General features: G+C 39.8%; 1 protein-coding gene and 1 pseudogene across 10 annotated transcripts in view; both read right to left on the bottom strand.

Moving 5' to 3' along the window:
- The window catches only part of DCLK2 (doublecortin like kinase 2), a 187,030-nt gene that overhangs the window by 134,725 nt on the left and 27,557 nt on the right, over positions 1-24,748 (bottom strand). The gene's annotated exons all lie outside the window — the stretch shown is intronic.
- LOC139439712 (large ribosomal subunit protein uL3m pseudogene) lies at positions 15,351-16,365 on the bottom strand (annotated as a pseudogene).

Consider the following 24,748-nt stretch of genomic DNA (forward strand, 5'->3'; position numbering starts at 1 on the left):
AGGTCTTATTCATCATTTGTATGCCTTGTACTTGCTAGGTGTGTGGAACATAGTAGATGCTCACTCTATAGAGTAAGTGGTAACATTTAAGTGCTTATTTGCCTTCAAGGTAGGGTTTGATAGAATAGTAGTCCAAGAGGATATTACTAGAGCATTCTTGCTTTGAGTTCCATGGCCAAATAATCTGGGAAATATTCTAACAAATTCCTTCACTGAAGGAATTTTCAAAACCTCTAATGTGCTAATGTGGACTACAAAGCTCTAAGAATTAAGCTCTTCCCAAATGAGGTCTGATACTGTGTATATGTAAGAAAGAGAACAGGAGGAGGAAAGGGGAAGCCAAGAGGAGAGAGAGTGATTTTATTCTGGAACCACTGCTCCACAGAGCAGAGAAAAATCATAATTCAGAAAAATAATCTCCAAATATTTAGTCCATAAATTATTCAAAAACATTCCAAATAACCATTTCACTATAAAATGAATAAAATCAGGATTTCCTAAAGGGCAACTGTCTAGGATTATCATCTGGTTTCAGCGAGCTAGTAAACAGTTGCTGTATTTAAAGCAGATTACTCATTTAAAGAAGATGTACTCATTTAAAGGTCAAAACAGTATGAAAAGGGAAGATGTGGTATGATCACCCACCTAGTCTCTTTAGTAAAAGTGAAGTCTGCAAGCAGAAAAAGAACACAATTGGGGAAACTGTTGTGTAGAACAACTACAAGCCAAAACTGCACTCCAATAGCACACTAGGCTGTGGAAAATGGGATGGATTTTTGTTGAAGGCAGAAAAAAAACACAAAGTAAAAAAAAAAAAAATTAACCTTTGCTAGAAGAAAGCAATTATAGATGCAACTGAGACACTTAGAAACTGTGTCATCACTGGACAGAATTGTTTCAGAGGTGATAAACAAAAACAAATATTGGAGTACAAGCCCTCACTAGACACAAGAAAATACAGATGAACTGCTCCTTATGAGTGACTGAAGTTTTCATTAAGACATTGTTTTCAGTTATCTTGGCAACACATCAAGCACCAATTTATCTAGCTTATTTCACACAATAGTCCCTACCGTAAGAATGCTTCAAAAGAATTTGACCACAAAGATGAGAATGCTTTCAAAATGTGTAATTCTCATTTTCTGAATTTCACAAATAATCACTGAATTCTGATTTCCAGATCAACACCTGCAATTATGAAATAATGAGACTGGACATTATTATGGACAATATTACTTTCCTTTAAGGGCACACAAAAAGTACATATCCTTTTCCTGCTCTGAACTCTGCTCTTTTCATATCCTAGCTTTGTTAAAACCCTTGTTTACATGAGATGATTCATGAACTGAAAATAATGTAACCTTCTATTAGTTGGACATTTTATTTTTACACATTGTAATTAGCTGACAGTAATTGTTATTAGCACAGTCAATTATCAAACCTACAACACCTTGTTCACAATCCATAATCAGAAGAGAAGTACATGCATTTCAGGTTTAATTTGGGAATGTCTGACACAATCATTTCTTTTTCCCCATCCCACAACCAAACTCCCAAACTTTAAAAACCACTGTCTTGGTTTATCATATATAAATGATGTATCACATCCTGCTATCATTCCTTAAAAAAAAAAGAAGGGGAGTGGTGTAGCTTAGTAGTTGAACACCTGCTTCCCATGTAGGAGGTCCCAGGTTCAATCCCCGGAACCTCCTTAAAGAGAACAATGACAACAACAAAAACAAAACAAAAAAAACAACTTTATTTTGTCATGTTGATAGGTGGTTTTTCACTACAGATTTGCTCACTACTGTTACTTTAGCTGAATTCAAAAACCATTCGTGGCATTGAAAGTTCTCCAATCTTACTTGCAATTGTTCCCTACAAGCCTTTTACACCTCTAAGAGCTTCCCACACAAAACTGAGTCCCAATGGCATACTTTGATTCACACCCCACATTTACTACTGAATTCTGAATTCTCCCCTGTATTTTGTAGCACACAATCTAGTACCTCGCAGGGAGAACTCAACCAATCCCCTGAGAACAAAGCTCCTATTATAACAAAACCAACCTGAGGGCAGAGAGGGTGGTAGAGAAAGCACCCTCTCTTTAGCACCAGATCTTGGGCAAGGGTGTTTGAAGAAGAGCTAGAAAAGGCAGTTTTAGGTGCCCCTTCTTCCACCTAAGCAGAAGGTAAGGCTGCCTTCCATGCCTTGCCTGACCTCAAGAGATGGTGAGGATACCACAGCCTACCTCATAGGCAGGAGAACTTCATGGGTGTGCAACCAAGACTCGGCCTAATGCTCTGCTGTTGCTGGCTTGAAATTCTTAATTTTTAGACAAGGGATTCCTCCATTTTCCCTTTGGGCTGGGCCCCTTAAATGATATAACTAGTCTTGCCCACAGGACTCCACTCTGCTACAAGGGGATGGGTGAGTCCCAAGGGAAGGAGTCACAGCCCTGCCAGGATGTGAGGGTCAGGGAAGGGCAGCATGTTACTTTAAGAAGGAACAGAGGGGCCTCTCAAAGTGCAAGGACAGGACCAGTGGCTGGGAATGTTTCTCTTGCACATTATGTCATTTCTACTCCTAATAAACAGGGTATTGAAAAGGAATGGTGACTCTGGGACTCTGTTCCTCTTGTAAACAGGGATGGTCCTAGGCATAGAATGCCCAGATAAACATTAAGAGGGGGCCTCTGCTAGGTTCTTGCAGGTTATTCTCACAGGTTGTCACACATATTCTGCAAAACTTGCTCCAGCCACAGTCTAGTTCTTCATCATGTTTCCTAGGGTTTCAGCAAAATAAGGGTATTTCGTTCATAAACTAGGTTTAAATTTTACTTAGGTAAAAGTTTGTTTTTCTTCACACAAAGAACATCTGCTTAAAAAGCAAACAAACAAAAACTCCCAAGCAAGCCCTTTGTGACAAATAATTCAACCAAAAAATGTTAATTTTACCTCATTAGGTCAACATTAAAGCAGGTATTTTTTAAAAATGAGTTTGTTTTATTTATTCCTAGGAGAAAATGTATTAGGATGTTTCCTACCAAGACATAATGACAAACTGCCAAACCCCTCAACAAAATGTTAAAATTACAGTACAAGCTATACTTTTGACAACTGATATTTTTGCTTATTTAATATTTAGTGGCCCCTTAAGACTCAGTGTTTCTATAGTGGCAACTGTGCAGTTTGGCACTTGTATAAAGGAGGCACTTGTATAAAGGACACTGGAGTAGCTCTTTCAAATGCCACATTCCTCTGAGCACTCTGACTTTTCCAGTCAAAGATCATGCAGCCTGAATTCTCTGATTCACGCCTCTACCTCTGTCTCACTCTGCCCTGCTCATCTACGCCCCACTGACCACACCTAGAGTGCTGAGAGGGGTTCCCCATTGGCTATGCTGGTGCCCACCCTTCCATTTAGCATCTCACAGCTGGCAGACTCAACGCACAGTTTCCATGACATCATTGTTTCATCAAAAGCAGATTCTCTCTCCCAGTCTAGCCCCAGGTCTGAAGTTAAGCCCACCCCCTCCCAACTTCTCAAAACTCATTTCCTACCAAGTTCTGACATTATTCTCGTTTCCCTTTAGTATTGCACAATTTCTTCATTCTCTTATTTCCCACACTGCTGTGTGTGTGTAGATGTGTTGTGATGGTGATGGGGGAAGGCAATGTCTCTAAATCATTCCCACCACCTTACCCTACTTTGCATTCTATTTCTTCATCCCAAATCCTCTGGTTCACTCTTCCATCCTTTGGCTGAATTATGATACCTATTCCATTCTCTAATTATATCATGTGCTTTAGATTTCCTCACCCAATGGAATATAAGTGCTTCAAGAGCAGGGATCTCGGGAAACGGACTTTGGCCCAGTGGTTAGGGTGTCCGTCTACCACATGGGAGGTCCGCGGATCAAACCCCGGGCCTCCTTGACCCGTGTGCAGGTGGCCCATGCGCAGTGCTGATGCGCGCAAGGAGTGCCCTGCCACACAGGGGTGTCCCCCGCGTAGGGGAGCCCCACGCGCAAGGAGTGCACCCATAGGGAGAGCCGCCCAGCTCGAAGGAGGGAGCAGCCTGCCCAGGAATGGCGCCGCCCACACTTCCCGTGCTGCTGACGACAACAGAAGCAGACAAAGAAACAAGACACAGCAAAAAGACAAAGAAAACAGACAACCAGGAGAGGGGAGGGGAATTAAATAAATAAAAATAAATAAATCTTTAAAAAAAAGGAGCAGGGATCTCACCTCATCTGCATTCTGGTAAGTTGGGCAGTCAGGAGCTGTTGTGAATTGATTGTGTTCCCTAAAAAGATATGAAGTCCTAACTCTTGGTACTTGTCCATATAACCTTATTTGGAAATAGGGTCTTTGCAAATGTAATCGAGTTAAGATGAGGCCTGGACTAGGGCAGGCCCTAATGCAATGACTGATGCCCTTATAAGAAGCAGGAAATTTGGACACATAAAGAAGGAAGATGGCCACAGAAGATGGAGGGAGAGACTGACGTTATACTGCCATAAGCCAAGGATTGTCAACAACCACCAGAAGCTGGAGGCGGCAAAAAGGATTCTTCCCTAGAGCCGTCAAAGGGAGCATGGCCCTGCTGACACCGTGATTTTGGAATTCTAGTCTCCAAAACTGTAAGGCAATAAATTTCTGTTGTTTTAAGCCACCCCAGTTTATAAGACTTTGTTATGGCAGCCCTAGGAAACTAAGACCGGGGTTTTCAGTGGAAATGTGTTATAAGCACTTTTGAGCACCACAGCTTTACCTCAGCATTCCAGATTCATTAAATAGACCAGATGTTTGCTTACCAAGGTAATTATCCTGTAAGTACCTTCCCTGCAAAAAAAATTTCACTTCATTCTGCTTTCTCATTTCCCCACACTGATGCCTAAACTGCTCTAAATATAGTTTGAGGAAGCCATTAACCATATTATACAATATAAACAATACAAAATTGTGTGTCACCAGATTAGTCTAAATATACTAGCATGCAAACTGCAAATACAACTGCTTATGAAGTCAACTCGTTAATTGAGCTTAGGTACCTTCTCAAACTGATTTCTTTTTTAGTAAATGAAGAAGAAAATTTTGATTTTAGGAAGAAACAGTATTGGTTTTCCAAGCAAAGTAAAGATAACTCTCCAATAACAAATTATTTTTAACAATATGTCTTTGAGAACAAATCTTATTAATCAAACTGCATTTACATTTTTTAAAGCTATCAAAATTTTTAAAGTATGCCAGTAAAACATATTATGACCTGACTCAGTTTTTTGTGTGTGTATTAGGCCATTTGTTTTCTAAACTACTCTAATAGTGTTAAAGAAAAAGTATTCTTTTATAATGCCACCAAGAAGCACTTTGTATTAAAGTTTCTTAGTTGTCATAGTGACTATTTCTAAATCATTCATAAATAAAATGTGTTATCAGGAGAAGAATATTACAGTAATTTTCATACTGCAGTGGCAGGTTTTCCCAAACATAAATTTGCCTCACACTAACAAATCACATAAGGATTATTTCAGGTGCATGTTAGTAAAAGGAGGGAGAAAAGCATTCACAAGTCCTTCAGGTCATACAAAAGGCAATTTACCAACATTGCCAGCATTAGTTCTGAATAACAACCCTGATATCTGTCCTGCCACAAACATCCAAAATAATTTGACAACATAAAAATAATGGAGAAAGTTATTGCCCGTTTTTCCCACCAAAATTTAAAATAAAATACCACTTTCTCATCACTTTGAAGATTTTATATACTCTTGAACCAAATACTTTTTGCCCATGTACTTCAGACCCCACTACCTGACCATTCTATCTTCTCTTTCTGCTAAAACCAAGGCTTCACCCTCTGCAAATTCTTGCATTTCTTTAGGAATTCTGCTTCCTATCTAGAGTAGAGTTAAGGACCTATCTCCCAAAAGGACTTAGGAAACTGTATTGCAACTTTGAAATAATATTATCCTCAAATGCTTCCCCATCATGGAACATTCTAGTTCTTTAGAACTCTTTGTGTGAACTCATTTCACACTTGCCAGATTAAATATGCTAAAATGCAAAACTGATCCTCTTACAGTCCTTTAATGGTGACCCACAGCCCAGTGATTGAGGCCCTTAGGAAAGCATTCTGTGCTGTATATAATCCTACCCTTGCCTAACTTTTAAATTTCAAATACCCACACTCTACCACATACACATACCTGTACCCTTTACCCTGGCCATTCCAAAACTGCTATTTTCCTCTCTTATACCCATCAAATTAGGCTAGGGTTTCTCAGTCTAAGCACTGTCAATATTTTAGCCAGCAATTCTTTTTTGTGGAGGGCCATCCTGTGCATCATAGGATGCTCAGTAACATCACTGGCTTCTACCTATTAGATGCCAGTAGCATCCTTTCCCCCACTCCCCACCATGACAACCAAAACCATCTCCAGGATGTTCAAATGTGTCCTGAGGAGCAAAACTGCCTCAGTTTAGAATCAAATAGACATTGAACTCCTAGATGCCCTCAATACTCACAGCCCCTTCTGAGCCAAGTTCCTTGCACTCGGTTGCAGCATCGTATGACCCAATCACAGCAACTCTGTTTAATACTAATCACGGGTGTTATTTTAGTTTGCCAAAGGGATGCCAATGCAAAGTACCAGAAATGGTTGGCTTTTATAATGCAAAATTTATTAGGGGTAAAAGCTTACAGTTCTGGGGCTGTGAAATGTCCAAATCAAGGCATCAGCAGATATGCTTTCTCACCAAAATCAGCTACCGGTGAGTCTGGGATCTTGATGCATGGCGAAGATGAATGCCTATCTACCTCTGCCTTCCCCTGGAGTACTTTCTCTCACATGGCCGGGTCAGATATAAATATGGCAGCTTCCTTTTCCTGTGTGTCTGACTCTCTCCCTTTATATCAGCTCCAATAAGAGGGTGGGGACTTAACCTGAGTCATGCCTCACTGATGTAGTCCAATGAAGAGTCTCACACACAGGAATGAATTAGTTCAAAAACATAATCTTTCCCGTGCCACTGACGACAACAGAAGCGGACAAAGAAACAAGACGCAGCAAAAAGACACAGAAAACAGACAACCGGGGGGAGGGGAGGGGAATTAAATAAAAATAAAATCTTTAAAAAAAAAAAACCAAAAAACATAATCTTTCTCTTTCTGGGATCCATAAAAGAACTTCAAACTGTCACAGATGTTCACCTAAGAAGAGCCATCTATAGGTCAAGAACAGGGTGCTCACATACTGGACAGTCACCAACCAACTCAATCACATACTACAGGCCCTACTACCATAGAGTGTTTAATGCCATTAACACACCAAGAGAGACACAGTTTCACTGAAACCAGGAGACGTGTGCAATGAATAGAAAGCATGTTGGTAAACACATGGCTAGGAAGAAGCCATGAGGTTAAGGAGCAGATACAGGTAGGGGCCATTGAAGAAGCAGCAAAGTAGTAAAAGAAACCTGACAGTGGCAGGTCTAGAGCAGTAGTGGTGACACAGAATTGCTGTTGCATTTTTGCATGCCACAAGGTCTACTTATGAACCTGCTCAAGTCCTTATAATCCTTACTCCATGTGTTCTTAAATAGGTACTCGACAGGCACATTGAAAGAGCCAACTTGAAGAAGCTCCAATAGCCACACTTGGGATATTTTAAGTCTCATAATAAATAATTGTAAAGAATTATAACCTATAAAATAAAAAAATAATAATTATACATTAATCCATATTATCATAAATAACTGAAAAAAATCAATAAATGGGGAGAAGGAACAGTTCATCTTTAAAGTACAATTCCAGTTAATAAATGTAGAAGGAATGATGGAAATAGAAAAAATTACTATTAATATTTGACTAACACTACAGTATTAACTGTTGTGGGCAAAACAAAAAATGAATGCTAACATTAGTAGGTGAAAGTATGATGAGAAACAAGATATTTTCATGATCACAAAGTATCTCCTTGTAAGATATTAATTACTAAGGGAAAAATTGCAAATTTACAGTGGAGAAACCTCCCTTAACCCAGTATTCAATGTTAACATCATTAATATTTTTAAGACATTTTTAATAAGACATACTGAGATCATGTACCTCCTGATATGACACCCCGAGAATTCTGGATTATTTTGCCAAAATGCATAACCTTAATCTAATCACGATAAAACAGAGACAAACCAGAATTGAAAGGCACTATACAAAATACATGGCCACAGCTAGAACTCTTCAAAAGTGTCAAGTTAGGGACATATCATAGGTAAGAGGAATACTAAAGAGATAAGGACAAGTGAATGCAATGTGGGATCCTGGACTAGAAAAAGGATATTAGTGGGAGAATTGGCAAATTTCAAATAAGTAAATCTACTTATACTAGTTAAGAGTATTATATCAATATCACTATCCTGGTTTAGATAGTTGTACTATAGTTAGAAAATGTTACCATTACAGAAAACAGTGAAGAATATAGAATCTGTGTACAATTTGTGCAACATTTTTTTATAAGTTGAAAGTATTGCAAGAAAATTTAAAATACATTAAAAAATTTTTTAAACTTGAAATATATACTCCCATCACCTGAGACAGTCCTTCAAAATGAAAACACCAGATAAGAAGAGCAAAACAAGTTATTCCACGGTCTGGAATGTCTTAATAAACTCGTTGTCTCCTCTGTAAAGCACCCCAATGCCCCTAGGAAGAGTTAGCTGCCCCTTCTCTTTTGAGCCACTGTCCCCTGCATCACCCCTATAACAGCATCACTCTTTTACAATTATTATTACTTCTTTTGTCTGTCTTTTCTACTATAATGCCCGTTCCTCAAAAACAGGGGCCTTGTTTTATTTATCCTTGGTCCTCAAATATCTAATAGAGAGCCTAGCAAGCACAGAGAAGGCATACAGTATTAACATATGAATTAATTATTCATTAGCCAAAAACCATCTTGTTTTTTTCTACTGCTCACAGACACTTTAAGAATGACTTCTTAGTGGGACAAATGGCGAAATTCAAAAATAAGGTCTGTATGCTAGCAGACTCTCATGAGTCAATGCATATTCAATCATGCCAATAGTGCTTAAAATACTTTAATTTATTGCATAATCACTTTAATAAAGGAAATTTTGAGAAAGAAAAGTCATCCATAATCTTATCACTAAGAAATTTTTTTTTCATTTTTATATTCTTTTATAGTATTTGTCTATGTGCATAACTATATCCAGATAGTTATAAATATAGTATAGATTCTGTTTTACCACTTGCCAAACAGCTCAAAGTATCATAAACGACTTTAGAATTGCCTTATATTCTACAACATATTCTTTTGAATATCTGTGATGGTTTCACACTTCATCATGGAGGGTGAATATAGTTCTGGGAAAAGCCTGGAAAGCTATTCAGAGCCAGTCTAATGAATAAATCATGTCATATAGTAGATTCTGGAAAACAATGAGGAATAATTATAAAGTAATGAAAGCAATTTTCCTTTGAATCTTGGAAACCAGCTCTGAGAGCAAGTAAAAGATGTCTGAAGCAAAGGCAGACTCGTAGGCTAAGTGTATTATCGCATACAAGATGTGTAACTGCAACCAAAGGACAAAGGTTCTTTGAACATGCTCATTACAACCCTCAAGTGGGAATATCACCATATACCTACCACAGGGTAGTCTTGAGAATAAAGTGACAGTCTCTGTAAATGGTCTGGTGTGATACCTGGCAATAAATGTTGTATCCTTCCCATCATTGTATAAATGTCAACTTTGTTTCATTCAGTGATAGTATAATGTGATTGTGTGTTATAGGAAATGAATACATTTAAGTCAAATTTCAATTTGTATTTTCTGGACTCCAAAGCATATAATCAGCTCTGTAGGGCAGAAATCTCATGGATCACAATCCTCTCAATTCCTAGAAGTTCAAGAAGTGATTAAGACATTGGTGCTGCCTAAGGGGGAATGCTCTGGAAGTGAAAATCACTTGTAAAATTTCTAAAATTTTGATCTACATGTGAAATCTAGGCTACTGTATTACACTCAAATGATATAGGCCTCGATTTAAAATCAAGAGGCCACATACAAAATGTTAAAATTTAGATTAAGTTACCCAAGTGGGCTTTTATAAGTTTCTATTTTCACAACTTTTGTTTTTCATAAAATGAAAAATGTCTTCTAATTTACATCTTCATAATAGTATGTGTCAGCCCTAATAATGTACCACTGAAATTATATAACATAACTGCTACTAAAGACTACATGTTTAATAAACTTTAGAAACACAACCATGTAACAAATGTCTGCATCAGAAAATTTCAATATCCAGATATTTAAATTAATCTTCTACAACTTAAAATGGTGTTTTAATGACTTAGCATGTGGGCAAACTAAAAAAATAATATTTTCAAATATAATCATATGTCTTTATGCTCACATGTAGAGAAGCCTACGAAACAAAAAAAAGAAAATTTAAAATAAAAACCTCCACTATTTCAAGTCTTAAGCAGAGCACAAAACCATAAAGAAAAACGATATGCTCCATCTGGGTAGGCATTGTTTCATTTAAAGAGTCCTTAGACTCAGAAAATTAAATTACTGTGGAAGTGAACCTCTAATGAATAGGGAGCCTTCCAACACTTTGTGTTGAGAGTCTGACAGCTGCATCACACTACAGTTAAGATGTCCTAAAAATACACAGAATATTCATGAAAGCTAGTCTTATGGTTTCAAATGCGGTGCTCTTCTTTACATAAGAAAATAATAATGAACACACGAGCTTAATTTTTAAATCAGGAAAATTGTTCAGGGTTCCTGTAACACATGCATATTCTACCACTAGTTTTCTTCACAAAGCAACTTAATAGCTTAGAGTCAATCAGTTCCTGTCCTATGAGGCAGCACCCTAAGAATATGGATAACTAATTCAACTTAACCTTCGCTCTCCAGAAAAATAAATGACCATAAGACTGAAAATAAGTACTTCCGCAGCTAAAGGGAAAAGAGTGAAATGGACAAGGCAGAGGTTCTTAAACTGCACCATGGTCTGCAAGCGAGCTGATCACACACACACAAAATGTTTAAGCCCCCTCCCACGCCCCGGGATACTCCCTCTTCTGCTGTCGTCTTCTCTTGCTCATTGTCTGATCATTTTTTCTTTAGGAGGCACCAGAACCAAACCCAGGACTTCCCATGTGGAAGGCGGACACTCACCTGCTTGAGCTACATCTGCCCCCTGCTTTTTTGTTTTTTCTCTCATTGTCTGCTTGTTGTCAGCTCATTGTTTGTTTGTCCTCTTTAGGAGGCACAAGAAACTGAACCCAGGACCGCCCATGTGGGAGATGGGCACTTAACTGCTTGAGCCATATCTGCTTCCCCATACGTAAAAATTTTTTTAAATTTTTTATTTATTTCTCTCCCCTTCCCTCCTGCCTCAGTTGTCTGTTCTCTCTGTCCATTTGCCATGTGTTCTTTGTTCGCTTCTGTTGTCAGTGGCACAGGAATCTGTTTCTTTTTTTTTTTTTTAAGATTTATTTTATTCATTTCTCTCCCCTTCCCCCACCCCCACCCCAGTTGTCTGTTCTCTGTGTCTATTTGCTGTATGTTCTTCTTTGTCGCCTTCTGTTGTTCTCAGCAGCACGGGAATCTGTTTCTTTTTGTTGCGTCATCTTTTTTGTGTGTGTCTGCTCTCCGTGTGTGCAGCGCCATTCTTGGGCAGGCTGAACTTTCTTTCACGCTGGGCGGCTGTCCTTACAGGGTGCGCTCCTTGCGCATGGGGCTCCCCTACCTGGGGGACACCCCTGCATGGCAGGGCACTCCTTGCGTGGGCCAGCTCCACACGGGTCAAGGAGGCCCAGGGTTTCAAGTGCGGACCTCCCATGTGGTAGACGGACACCCTATCCATTGAGCCAAGTCCGCTTCCCTCATACATAAAATTTTAAGTCAGGCTTCACTAGGGGGAAGAAGAGCCACTGCTTTCACCTGGTCTCAAAGGCAACTGTGAACCCCAAAAGACTTCTTATCTGTAAAACGAGCAAGTTGAGCTAAATAATTTCCTATATCAGTTACACATTCTAAAATACTATACCAACTTGCACCTGTCCTTGTTTTAAGTATGACACAATCTACAAATGACCCTTTCATGAAATCTAATAAAACTTTAAAGACTAATATTATATATTACACATATTGATAGAAATTGCTATCACCAGGCATTGACAATAAGATACAAAAACAACAAAACAAACCCAAAAGTTGGCTCTGACCAAAATTGGAAAATAACTTTACAAAGCATCTATTGCAAGCAATCTCCTTATCTCAATTAGAAGGCAAAATGTCACAAAGCAAAAGGCACTTCAATTCACCAGGTACCAGAAATATACTCATGATTTTCTGGTATACAGGCAAAGGTTATAAGCAAACACTGAAGGAAGTGACAGGAGTTTTAGTTCATGACTAAGGCACCATGATGTGGGCTAGTTTCTAAAATAAAAATTTTATTTTTTGTTCTCCCTATTAAGGTTAACATTTTCAAGGTGACTTGGTCAGCACCTGCCTTTGTCATTAAATCACCATATAGGCCAACTATCATTGGTTTTTTTCTCCTATAATTAAACTAGTTTCTAGAAAAGAATGTAGCACAGGTGGAGGTGGTATGAGAAGTGTAGGTAGGTCTCTATTTATACAACAGCAATATCACAGAATGTGGGTTCCTCCATGCAACAAATTAAGTGTGTGCACTATGTCCAGCATCCAGTCTCTTAAGATGGAAAGACCAAGGTATATGCTGGTGGCACTGCCAAATGGGACAAACTTTTTGTCTGCGGATAATGACAGTATCTCTCAAACCCAAAAATACTTTAAAGTCCCTTTCAGTAATCTACTTCTAGGAATTTATTCTAAGGAAAGAAAAGGATCCAAAGAATGTTAAAATCTATAGGCTGCAGGATGATCAGAGGATAAGGGAATGTAAAACTTGAAAAAAAAAAAACAACCCAAATGTCCAGCAATATGTTAAGATACACCTCTCTTATCCTATTGCTGGTATAACAGATATACCATAAGTTATGGTATATCTAGCCAACTAAACATTGGTCAGTCACTCAAATATGAAAAATGAAGATCATGTAATATGAAAGAATATGATTAGTATGTAAAAAAAAGGATACACAATCATGCATAGAAATCATGCTATACAAGAATTATGTATAAATATATATTTAATTGCAGTAATAAAACTGTTATTATGGTTTCCTTTAAAAAGTAGGATGGAACTGATGATGATAAAGGGCAGATGTAAAAAGGGACTTTCACTCTTTGCATTTTCCTGAATTGTTTAAATGTTTCCAATTAAAATATACTTATTTTACTTAGGTAAGTTTCCCTTAAAAAAAGAAAAAAAATCTTTATATGAAAATATAAATGTGGTCAGGAATACTCAATTATAAAACTAAAGTGGGAAGTGGATGTGGCTCAAGCAATTGGGCTCCCGTCTACCATATTGGAGGCACAGGGTTCGATCCCAGGGCCTCCTGGTGAAGGCAAGCTGGCCTGTGTGGTGAGCAGGCCCACACGGAGTGCTGGCCCACACAGGACTGTTGGCCTGCACAGGAGTGCTGGTCCCCATGGAGAATTGGCGCTGCAAGATGACACAACAAAAAGAGACAACGAGGAGAGACAATAAAAGATGCAGCAGACCAGGGAGTTGAGGTGGCACAAGAGACTGAGCACCTCTCTCCCACTCTGGAAGGTCCCAGGGTTTTTTATGGTGCTACCTGAGGATAAGACAAGCAGACACAGAAGAACACACAGCAAATGGACACAGAGAGCAGACAGCAAGTACAAAAACAATGGGAGCGGGGAGAGAGAAATAAATAAATAAAATCTTAAGAAAAATAAAATTATACTCTGGGAGGAAATAACTTACTACCACTAAAAAAAACTATAGTGTTAAAATGGAAGGGTTTTGCATTTCTGCAATATTACATTAAGTTTTTAAAAACTAAATCTATAAAATAAATCATCCAGAAAAAAGGTTATCTTTTTGGTCAAGCAAATAACCACTGCTTAACCTATTTTTGGCTTCTCAGATCATACTTGAAAGTATAATTTTACAATACAACTTATCATTATACACTTTATATTGACCCCAAGTAAAACTGCATCACTCTAAACCCTTTTTTCCAAAAAAAAACCTAATTAGCTTATTGTTATTTGTCCTGTCCCTCATCGTTATCACTGAAGCATGTCACAGAGGTTGACAAAAATATCTGTTTCATGAGTCACAGAGGACTGCAAACCAGCAGTGAAGAGTGGAAGGTATTGAATCATATTGTCTGAGTGTGAATTCCAACTCCACCACAAGCTGTAGGTCTTTGAATAGGTTATTTGATTTCTCTTTGGCTAGGCTTCCCCACTGTAAAACCAGAATTACAGTACCTAATTCCCAGGGCTGTTATAAGTGAAGAATATTACTAACGTAAAGCACAAATGTCATGTCTTACATAGTAAGTGCTCACTAGATGTTAGCTATTATTATAATCATCACAAAATATACCTGTATTTCCCAAATGATGATCCATATTCAATATATATTTTTATAAATGATTTTTGAGAATAAAGGAAAACGAAAATGAAAAAAAGTTTTTATCACTTGTTAAATGTGTTCAATGAAATCTGCTGTAATGATTTGACATCCGTTGTCCACTTAAAAAACGTGAACAAATGGTTTCTTTAACATTGGGAATTTTATTTCATTCACTAGCTTTCTTAAGCTCCTATTTCTATTGTATCTCTCATACAATTTTATTCTAATGTAGTATGTTTCTATGCTTAATAGTCTTTTGCTCATCACTAATATGCATGCCTGAAATAATACTGTGTATATAATCATAAATTTTTATGCTAAAATATTTCCATAAAGTTTTTGTTTTTTTTAATTTTAGGAAATGGTTTATTGAAATAGGTTACAACATAGTCCCCATATTGTTCCCCAGGGCTCACAACCACCCCCTCACAAAGATAGACAAAATCTTCTTTAGTAAAAGAAGTTTCATATATATACACCTTAGGACAATTTAGGAAACGTGTCCTATGATGCCCACAAACTACAAAGATTTTGCTAATATGCAAACTGACAGTCCTTTAATATTTGGCACATCCAATCTACTAAAATGGTGTTTAATGTGGTCATTTTCCTAAGAAAACTCGTTTTGGGGATGGCTAATGTATTTGTGCCCTTGACAAAGATGGCAAGTGCAGTACCATCACGGCCAGGATGGGAGACTTGTCCCTGGGCATCACTGTTGGGCTGAAAGCCACAGGGCATGTGAGATTCTGCCCACGGTGAGATCAGGTGAAGGCGACAGAAGGAGCACTGGGCTGACACACATGCTCATCGTACAAGTCTTCTGGGAGTTCCTCCTCATCTCCATGAGGAAAGTATGAAGGGAAAGGGAGATTTTTACAGCAGTCCTTATGTGCAGGCAGGTTAGAATCTCTCATCTTTACGAAACAATTTTTATGTCCAGGTACAGAGCCATTTACATAGATTATATTGTGCTTTGTATTTATTCTCCACACCTTCAGTCCAAATGCTGTCCTATCTCTGTTTCCTATTTGTCCAGGCATTTTAGTTCCAGGCAACATCACCAGTTGAGATAGCTCTAGGTCTCCTGTGGGTTTTCGTTTGACCATGAGTAGCAGGCTGGCCTTTAAATCCCCATCTTTTCATGACGCCTTGAAAAACTTTACCAATAGTTTGAGCTGTGACATCCACATACCGTCCTGGGTGAAAGTGCACAGCATGAAGTGGAGTGCCTGGCTTAATTACAGTGTTATCTGTCACATGAAAGATTTAAATTTTCCGTTTTGGGGCAATCCAAGTTGTCGGTAAAATTCCAACATGGCTTCAGCTTTTCGGAAACGTGATACAGTTTTTCCTCCTACAGTTAGGGCTGCCATTCTTCCATTAAGGTTTTCCTTCGGAGTGTACGTTAAGACATGACAGCCTTGTGCCTGAAGTAATGTGACCACATGCTGTTTACCATCCTTGGTCCATAAAGGCATCATGCCCAGCTTCAGCGCAATAAGCCACCTCTAGAGGAACCTGGTTCCCAAGGATGTGCAGGCCACGGTTCATCTTTCAGAGGCCACAGTTTACTTGCTAGTGGGGCTTTAATTTCATCAGAGACCAGCTGCTTAATAAATGGGACATTTTCTTTAGAAAGCTGCTCATCCCACCAAGTGCAACCCTTGCCATGGAGCTAACAAAAAGCCAAATGTTTGTTCTGTGCCCACAGCCATGGGCAGTGCCCAGGCTACACCGGCCCAGTGCCTGCGCCAGCAGCCTGAAGCCATGCCCCATGGTGGCTAGAGGGGTGTTTCAGGACAGCCAACACAGCTGCCACGTGCCCAGTGCAGTCCTCAGGCTTATCCACCACCAGCCACCCAGTCCATAAAGCGTTTCTAAAAAATATATTTACGTATTTATTTCTTCCCCCCTCCCCATCGTCTGCTCTCTGTGTCCATTCACTTTGTGTTCTTCTGTGTCTGCTTGTATTTCTCATTAGACGGCTCCAGGAACTGATCCTGGGACCTTCTGGAGCGGGAGAGAGGTGATCATTCTCTTGCACCACCTCAGCTCCCTCCCAGCAGAGGTCTGCTTCATCTCTTATTGTGTCTCCTCTGTATCTCTTTTTGTTGTGTCATCTTGCTGTGCCAGCTCTCCACGTGGGCCAGCACTCCTGAGGGGTGCAGCACTACTTGCACGGGGCAGACCTCCATGTGGGCCAGCTTGCCACATGGCCCAGCCTGCCTTCACTAGGAGGCCCCGGGTATCAAACCCTAGGCCTCCTATTTGGTAGATGGGAGCCCAATTGCTTGAGTCATATCCACTTCCCTCCATAAACCTTTAAGTGTTTATACATATATATATATGTGGGACAGCAAGCCTCCCTAGGCACGGCCAGCCCCGGCGGAAGGCATACGCGTAGCCTGGAGCCAGGGGTCAGGGTGGCTGGCACGGGCGCAAGCCCTCAGCCTGCCCGGGCCTACTACAGGGCGGCTGGAATGGGCGGCCCCGTCCTCAGCCGGCACGGGCGTGACGCCCTCAAGCCCGTCCAAGCACCAGCAGAGGCTGCGCCCATAATCTCCCGCCTAAACGCAACATCTGGTCGGCCCCTGCCACTCCACCCTTCTTCCTCCCCTCCCTCTCCCGCTCCCTTCCCCCCCACGCAACTGCCTTGTTCTCTATTTCCCGCCACAGCCTAAGAAGCTCAAGCCCCAGCAATAGCAATAGCCAATCCCCTGCCGCCACCTCTCCCACCTCAGGTACCAGCCTTCTCCCCTAGCAAATACACCCCCGTCCCCCGCTGCGCAAACGCCTACTCCTCCCAGCACCCCTCCCATCCTTGCAGTTCCGTGTGGTCCACAGCCAATCCTTGCCGCGGGTCTCCCCAGCGCGCCTTATAGGGCATCCCAGCAAGAGCTCCGCCCCGCCCCCGCGACAGCCCTATATAACCTCTGTACATCCCCGAATAAAGGGCTCTGTTACAGCTCCACAAGGGTGTCTCGTCTCCTTCGTCCCCGCCGCCCTCCACACCTTGCACGCCTCCGCCGGAGACTCGGCCAAGCCTCCTGCCTCGCCCTCGCCTCCCGGAAGAGTCGCCTGGCCCACGGCCGCCTGTCCCTCGGCCAGGCTCAGACCGCCGCTGCCGCATATATATATATACCTGTAGCAAAATTATATATTGTAATAATCCATTCTTATAATCACTAAAAAAAAATCAGAACAAAAATAATGTACTTTAGGTATCACAATTTGATCCTGGACAACTAGTAAGATGGCAGCAGAGTAAGGAGCTCATAGAATCAGCTTGTGCTAGAGGGCAGTTAGTAATCACCCAGAGCTATTGAAAACAAGAGTTTGAGGATTCCAGGAGACCAGAAAAGCATCCTGCAACATCCTTGAAAGAATTGAAGGAGGCGATTGCTCATCTGCAGAGAATATCTCTAAGTAGGACACCCTACCCCAGAGGCCAGTGCTCACCCTCCACTGGAAGCACAAGCTGCCTCAGGAGCTATTCTGCAGCTGGAATAGAAGATCCACTTCCCAAAAAATGGGGAAGGAAGAGACAACTCGGCACCTTCAGCTACTGATCAGTTAATTTGGCAGACCAAAGTATAATCCTAAGAACAGCTGAAGTTTCCACCTTTCCAAGTCAGAAAGATGCTGGTAGCTGCCATATTAACTCTACTCCTGGCATTAGGCATTAGGGGAAGTGGACAGACTGAAAATCACAGTGCAGGTAGGAACTGGCTTCTTTCCATCCAGATCAGATTGAGCTCTAGCATAAGCCCCAGCCCCAACTCCAGCAGGGAAGAAGCTGGAAGGACTTGCACCAGCCTGGGAAAATACAGGCCACGTCGCAGAGGCCAGTGATCATCCTACTTTTGCAGTGCAAGCCAACTCAGGAGCTCTTCTATGGCTGGAACTGGAAGCTCCATTTCCCAAAAACAGGGGAGGAAAAGATGGTTGGCTATCAATTTCAGCGACTGATTAGTGAATTTGGCAGGCTAAAGTATAACCCTAAGAACAGCGGAAGTTTGAACCTGTCCAAGTCAGAAAGAGGCCAGTAGCCTGGGAAGATGGGCTGACTGAAAACCATAGTGCTGGTAGGGACCAGCTTCTTGCACCTAGACCAGCCTGCAGCCCTAGCCTAGGCTTCAGCCCCACCTAGCAGAGAGGAAGTTGGCGGTCCCTGCACCAGTCTATCTGGGTCTATTGGGGCAACTGTTGCCACTTTGGACTCACATGGCTTAGAATGTTGCCCACACCTGCAGTCCGGACCCACCCCAGGCAGGGGAAAAAGTGGCTTGCAGCTTCAAACTCTCTGGGTGACTATAGTCTAGTCATGCACAACTTGGATTATTACACACAGCTGTGGCTCTGACCCCCACCCCTGGCAAAGGAGAAAGTTAGAAGATACTTCATCAGTCCCTGGGAAATGAGGGCAGCTTGAGCCTCTACAGCTTACAGCACCAACTACATCCTTGACTCCTACTACACAAACAGCAAGGGATACAAGGCAAGAAAGCCCTAAACTAAATTAAGGAACTGCACCCAGATGCCAAGACACCAACAAAAAATTACAGTCCACACCAAGAAACAGGAAGATATGGCCCAGTTAAAGGAACAAGATAAGCCTCCAGATGGTATAAAGGATTTGAGACAACTAATTATAGATATTCAAACACATCTCCTTAATAAATTCAATGAGATGGCCAAAGGGATTGAGGATATTAAGACGACATTGGATTAGGACAAAGAATTTGAAAGCATACACAGAAAAATAGCAGATCATATGGGGATGAAAAGTACAATAAATAAAATAAAAAATAGTCTGGAATCAGGTAATAGAAGATTTGAGGAGGCAGAAGAAAGGATTGGTGAGCTTGAAGAAATGGCCTCATACAAAAGAAGAGACAGAGAAAAGAATGGAAAAAAAATTGAAAGGTTGAAGGGAACTAAAGGATAGCAAGAGAAGTGCAAATATATGTGTCATAGGTGTCCCAGAAGGAAAAGAGATGGGAAAAGGGGCAGAAGGAATATTTAAAGAAATTATGGTAGAAAATTTCCCAACCCTATTGAAGGACATGGATATCCGTGTCCAAGAAGCACAACATACTCCCATCCAAATAAATCTGAATAGACCAACTCCAAGACACATACTTATCAGAATGTCAAAGGCCAAAGACAAAGAGAGAATTCTGAGAACAGCAAAAGAATAGCAATGCATAACATTTAAGGGACACCCAATAAGATTAAGTGCTGATTTCTCATCAGTAACTATGGAGGCAATAAGACAGTGGTATGATATATTTAAGATACTTCAAGAGAAAAATTCCCAACCAAGAGTCTTCTATCTGGCAAGATTGTCTTTCAAAAATAAGGGTGAGTTTAGAATATTCACAGATAAACAGAAACTGAGAGAGTTTACAACCAAGAGACCAGCTTTGCAGGAGATAAAGGGAGTGCTACAGACTGAAAAGAAATAACAGGAGAGCGGCTTGGAAGACAGTCTAGAAATGAAGTTTATATTAGTAAAAGTACCTGAAAGTCTCAAAAGAGTGGTGAAAATAAAACATGACAGCTAAAACCCAAATATTTAGGAATAAAGTTAACCAATGATGTAAAGCACTTGTATTCAGAAAACTATAACACATGGTTAAAAGAAAAAAAAAAAAAGACCTAAATAATTGGAAGAACATTCCATGCTCACAGATTGGAAGACTAAATATCATTAAGATGTCATTTCTACTCAGATTGATACACAGATTCAGTGCAATCCTGATAAAATTTCTATCAGCATTTTAAAAATGCAAGATTATCAAATTTATTTGGAAGGGTAAGAGGCCCTGAATAGCAAGAAACATCTTAAAAAAGAAAAGCAAAGTTGGAGGATTCTCACTTCCGGACTTTAAATCATACTACTAGCTACAGTGGAAAGAGCAGCATGGTACTGGCATAAAGACAGACACACAGACCAATTGATGGTTCAGAAACTGACCCTCACATCTAGGGTCAAGAGATTTTTGTCAAGCCTGTCAAACCCACCCAACTCAAGCAGAATAGTCCATTTAAAAAATGGTGCTGAGAGAACTGGATATCCCCAGCCAAAAGAAGGAAAGAGGACTCCTATCTCACACATTATACAAAAATTAACTCAAAATGAAACAAAAACCTAAATATAAAAACAAGAACTATAAAGCTTCTAGAAGAAAATGTAGGACAATATCTTCAAGACCTGGTGGTAGGTGGTAGATTCTTAAAGGAGATAAGAGCAGGACTGAGATGGACTACTGTTACATAATGTATGTAGAAGTCTTACTTAACTTTAATGAAAGTGTGGAGATGTACAGAGTCGACAGTAACACATTATAGTGAGTAAGAGCTGGTGTATAAATGGGAATGTAGCTGAAAAGGGTAGTCTAGGGATGTAAATGTCAACTGACAGAAAGCTAGAGAATAATCTAGAGACTGAATAGCACAGTAAACCCAGAGATGGATGAGAATTGTGGTTGATGACACAGATGCAAGAGTGTCCTTTGTGAGTTAGAGCAGATATAAATCCCTATTGCAGGGTGGTGGGAACATGGAGAAGCATGGGAAAAATACAACTGGAATGACCTATGGACTGCAGTTAACAGTAATAATGTAATATTCATGTATCTATGCCAAAGATGCACTATGTTGATAATGTCAGAGCATGGAAAAAGTGTGCCAAATGTACGCTATGGACCTGGTAATAATCTGATATTATCTCATAATCTGTAACAAATGTGCCACCACAGTGTGATGTGTTGATAGAGGGGTGTTGTATGGGAAACATGTGCATGATTGTTTTGTAAGTTTACAACCTGTCATAAAATTATATGTAAAAAATAATAATAGGGTAGGTTGGGGAAAAATATACCAAATGTAAGATAAGGACTATAGTTAGCAGTAAGATTTTGATAATATTCTTTCATCTTTTGTAACAAATGTTTCATAACAATGCAAAGTGTTGGCAGTGGGTTGATGTATGGGTCCCCTATATAATGCTACACGTTTGCTTTGTAAGCACAACTTTTACTATATATTTATTGTTTATGTAAAATAATAATAATAATAGGGTAGGTTGGAGGAAAAATATACCAAATGTAAGATACTTTCGTTAGTAGTAATATTTTGAGGCTGCTCTTTAATCATTAGTGAAAAATGTTTCACAGCAATGCAAGATATTGGTGGTAGGATGAGGTATGAGAGCTCTGTATGATGTTACATATGTTTGTCTTATAAGTTCACAAATTTTACTATTATTATTATTATACTTATTGTTTATGTATGTTTGTGTATTAGTGATATACTTCAATAAATGGAAAAAAATTTTGACCCTGCATAAAATTTCAACTTAAAAATTAAACTTCAGGGAAGTGGATGTGGCTCAAGCAACTGGGCTCTAGTCTACCATATAGGAGCTCCAGGGTTCAATACTTATGGCCTCCTGGTGAAGTAAACTGGCTCATGTGGTGAGCTGACCCACACAGAGCACTGATCCATGCAGAGTGCTGTCCTGTGCAGGAGTGCTGCCCCATGCAGAAGTGCTGGCCCATGCACAGAGCTGGTGCAATGAGATGATGCAACAAAAAGAGACACAGAGGAGAGACAATAAGAGACGTAGCAGACCAGGGAGCTGAGGTGGCACAAGAGAATGACAGCCTCTCTTCCACTCTGGAAGGTCCCAGGTTCCCAGAACTACCTAATGAGAATACAAGCAGACACAGAACAGACAGCGAATGGACAGAGAGAGCAGACAATGGAGGGAGGGGGAAGAAATAAATAAATAAATCTTTAAAAAAAATTACACTTTGACACAATATTTATATTCCATGCATTACCATTGTTTAGACATCAAAGAAATGATTAAAGGGAAAAAAAAGAGTATGCTGTGATACATTTTTTAACTTCTCACCCATACTTTGCATAATTCATTGTGAGCTAAAATAGTTTCTTTCTCTTCTCACTTGCAATAAAAGTAACTTGAGGATTTCAGTGTTTTCCTCCACTTTCCCATTAACAGGAGAAAATATCACTTAAGGTCAGGGAAACTGCGTATACAGTGAATATCAGAATGCAAAATGTACAAACTTCAAATGAAAAAGAGGGATATTTAAAATGTCCTTCTTTCCCTCTACTTTTCAGATCACACTGTGAGAAGGGTTCAACAAATCATAAACAAAGATTAATCCCCCACTCCCACTTCACACTGTTTTTTTCCCCTCTGAGGTAAATCTGCTTAGATCAGGGATCAAAGAACAAAATACCATTTTCTCTCCTTTTCTATGCCTGGCCTTCCTGGGTAACGAAAAATTACACTAGTTGCTCTTAGTCTAGTGACTCTTGGTTGGGATAAATTTTCATTACTTGAAATGGGGCAGAGCTGCCCGCATTTCTGAGTTGTGAATGTATCTGGCAGTTGGGACAAAACACAGTTGTCTGGATTTCTATCACCTACAAAAGGAAATGCATTGCAGTGGGAGCAGTGGAAGGATTATAGGCCAAATTCTGTCCTCATCTACTTTAAGGAAAAACTGTGTCAAGATTAACTGAATTGTAAAAAATAGTTATGAACACATGTCAACCATGTGATTTTTATGTAGCAAGTTTTGAAAAGAGATTGATTTAAAGAAGTATACTCAGGTCATTACAAAGAAATGAACCTTTCCTCGGAAATGTAATGCCAGAGTATGTAAAGTAAGGTATAAAATAAATATTATTTATATTTTGGTACCCATGAAATAGTTAAACTTTTTAAAAAGTGAGGACGGAGACCTTCATGAGTACTAAGATGACTGAAAAGTTGGAGGCACTACAAGGGGTTGCCCTGGTCCCCATGTTGGCATCCTAAGACTGGCAGTGGTCCCAAAGTCTGGAAGTGTTTTACCCCCCAAGCATCAACTGCTAGCAATTTCTGAGTCTGTTTTGCCTCTGCCCATGACAAGAATCAACTTGTTCCAAAATTCCACAAAATACGTTTCTTTTATGTTAAATCTCTGCTGTTTCTGGAAAAGCTAAATGCCCGATTTTTTACACATGTGGACAAAAGCTATACTTGGACTTTTCAGTCCCTTAACAGAATAAAGAAAATTTTAAAGAACTTCTCCTGCTGTAATTTATTATAAGAAAGTCACTCTTTGATTTTCCAAAACTTTAAAAAGTAAACCTTGTTTTCCTATGCAATCCCTTTAACTTAAGAGTTCAAGAAGGTTTTTTTTTTCAAAGAGAAACATTTAAATGAAGCTTTTAATCTGAATTGCACTTTGAAAGAAAATACTTTGAGGAGCATAATTATATCTTCTGTTTATATATCATGCTTTCTAGTCATCACATCTACAAACACATAGCTTGTATTTTTTAAAATTAATAATCACGACATCATTTTTTAAGTATTAAATTGTTGAAAATGCATAAAATTAAACCATGATTTCTTACACTTCATTTTAAACACATGTAAAATCTTTCGGGATATCTTTATTTAAGCCCCTGTAAAGAAACTCTACTTCCTGAGCACACTTCAGCCTCATACAATGAAGACAGAGAGAAATTCAAGATATAAAGACTATAGAGGGAAGCGGACTTGGCCCAATGGATAGGTCATCCGCCTACCACATGGGAGGTCTGTGGTTCAAACCCTGGGTCTCCTTGACCCATGTGGAGCTGGCCCATGTGCAGTGCTGATGCGCACAAGGATTGCCCTGCCATGCAGGGTTGTCCCCCACGTCAGGGAGCCCCATGTGCAAGGAGTGCACCCCGTAAGGAGAGCCACCCAGCGTGAAAGAGTGCAGCCTGCCCAGGAATGGTGCTTCACACCCAGAGAACTGACACAACAAGATGATGCAACAAAAAGAAACACAGATTCCCATGCTGCTGATAAGGATAGAAGCAATCACAGAAAGCAGACAACTGGGGGGGGGGGGAAGGGGAGAGAAATAAATAATAAATTTAAAGTAAATAAATAAATAAAGTCTATAGAGTCCATGATATTCCAACATCACACCTGACTCAATTAGATAACATTAGGAGGACATCAACAAGTCATGAAGTGAAGTTTAGTATGTGCTGTAATTGATAACAAAGTTAATAGTCTAACAAGTATCATGTTCTTTCAAATCATTTCACTTACTCTATGCCAAAATTTCTCAACCTC

Source organism: Dasypus novemcinctus, chromosome 1 (assembly GCF_030445035.2).
Source record: "Dasypus novemcinctus isolate mDasNov1 chromosome 1, mDasNov1.1.hap2, whole genome shotgun sequence".
NCBI classification, from domain to species: Eukaryota; Metazoa; Chordata; class Mammalia; order Cingulata; family Dasypodidae; genus Dasypus; species Dasypus novemcinctus.